The sequence below is a fragment of the Pelobates fuscus genome, chromosome 10 (genome assembly GCF_036172605.1).
Source record: "Pelobates fuscus isolate aPelFus1 chromosome 10, aPelFus1.pri, whole genome shotgun sequence".
Lineage (NCBI taxonomy): Eukaryota > Metazoa > Chordata > Amphibia > Anura > Pelobatidae > Pelobates > Pelobates fuscus.
Genome location: NC_086326.1, coordinates 2143709 through 2145667, shown reverse-complemented (window position 1 = coordinate 2145667; position 1959 = coordinate 2143709). Strand labels below are relative to the sequence as shown.

At 43.5% G+C, this 1959-nt stretch overlaps 1 protein-coding gene across 1 annotated transcript in view; it reads right to left on the bottom strand.

The window, feature by feature from the left end:
- The window catches only part of SFXN4 (sideroflexin 4), a 16396-nt gene extending 15002 nt beyond the window's left edge, over positions 1 to 1394 (bottom strand). The window contains exons 1-3 of the mRNA XM_063434239.1: positions 1341 to 1394; positions 1191 to 1256; positions 145 to 216 (exon numbers count right to left, since the gene is read on the bottom strand). The gene's annotated coding sequence lies outside the window, so the exon portion shown is untranslated. The remainder of the gene's footprint in view (positions 1 to 144; positions 217 to 1190; positions 1257 to 1340) is intronic.
- Between the last annotated feature and the right edge of the window lie 565 nt (positions 1395 to 1959).

Genomic DNA, 1959 nt, shown 5'->3' with positions numbered 1-1959 from the left:
CAGTAGGTTTTAGACTGCAGCCCGCACCATATTTACGGTTAGTCGTAACAAGACGCTGAGAGTTAGTTAGTAATCACTGTGCGCAGTACGTGAACAGATATTGCAGTACACAGAGGTTCCTCCCTCAATGTAATGTTACATCACCTTCCCGCTTCGTGCATCGTCTGTAACCTTCCCCACGCTCTCCAGTAAAGCCTTTGCGTTTTTGATCTCTGCCTATGTAAAGACGCAGGTAGAAATTGACGTTAAGGGGCAAACTAAACATCAGAATTACTACATACCATTCACTGTGTTACCATTCAGATATTGATATTAATTCCACTGATTTGGGGCAGGGCAATGGTCACACTGCTTGAAACAGTTTGACCAGAAGTGGGTGATGGTCCAGAGAGCCCATAATCCCTACAAAACCATGTAGTGGTTATGGTGCTTCCAATGCCCTTTTAATGTCACGTATTCCTCATATGTCCTTTCGTTAACCTTACAGTATTCAAACAGCATATTTAGAACTTCAAAAGGCTTCGGTATGTGTTGATAAATAATCACATAACGTGCTGGGCAGTGATCAGGCCCAGAAGTTTATTCTAATTCCGGTACAAGGTTTTCGATTTAGATGCTGGAAGGTAACTAACCACAAGTCTAAGTTTAGAAACTAAGTGACATGATTGAGATAATCTTTTGATTAGCAAAAAAATAAAATAAAAAATAATATCGTGTAGACCCCCTCGTGCTGCCATAACAGCGTCGAGCCATGGACTCCACAAGACCTCTGAACGTGCCCTGTGGTATCTGGCACCAAGATATTAGCAGCAGACCCTTTAAGTCCTGCAAGTTGCGAGGCCTCCATGGATCGGATTTGTTGTTCCAGCACATCCCACAGATGCTCAATCGGATTGAGATCTGGGGAATTCGGAAGCAAAGCAACACCTTGAACTCTCCAACATCTTCCTAATACCTAACCCTCCCCTACACACGATTTGCGAATGCGCCCTATGTATGTGAGACTAGTTTGGACTCGGCTGTCAGATTCTATGACTTAACTTTTCAAATACCTTGTGTTACTCTTCATGTTATAGAAAAATCCTGATACATTAAATATGTAGAAAAGTAGATGATGCATAAGTATTGTTCTGTCATATGTACCTCTAAATCTCATGTTTAAAAATAAAAATAATCAGTGGAGAACTTACATCTGATGCACATAAAAGAGTTGGGTCCAGGACATCAAGCCAGTGAACATACCTCCTGAAAAAAGACTAATGCAAAACACATCAGCAGACAGTGCGCACTTTGCTGTACAATACGTTACATGCAGATATATTGGAACTCTTATTTAATACTTGGGAGGTCGATGAGTTGGTCCGGGCCCTCTGCCGGAGCCAGATTGAGGTTTCCGATGGCTCTAAGCAGGGTGCCGATAGTGACCCCGGGGCTCTGTTTCTGTGAGTGGTATGTGTGTGCAGGAGGCTGAAAGCTGTATGGGGCTGAGTGTGTCTAGCTTGATGTACCTTGTAGGTGTCTGAGAGTGCGTACAATTCTGATTGAGTGTACCTGTGTCTGTGGCATTGTGCATCTGGAGTATAAGTGCTGGTGTTGTGTGTAAGGGTGTGTGTGGGGCTATTTGTGCTTTCAGTGCTGTGTTTATGGTAAGTTGTGTTTCATGTCTGGGAGGTGACTGTATGACGAAGACTATCTTTAGGGGTTTACTGTGATAGGATGAGGAAGGCGAGTTTGACAGGGTGGGGGGGGGCGGTTTGGTGTCACAGGGTGAGGGGGTTGAGTGTGAGAAATGGAAAGTTATTGTGACAAAGTTGGGGGTGAATGATTTAGAGTTGGGGAGTGATTGTGATAAAGTTGGGGGTGAATGATTTATAGTAGGGGGGTGATTGTGATAAAGTTGGGGGTGAATGATTTTATAGTAGGGGGGAGTGATTGTGATAAAGTTGGGGGTGAATTTAT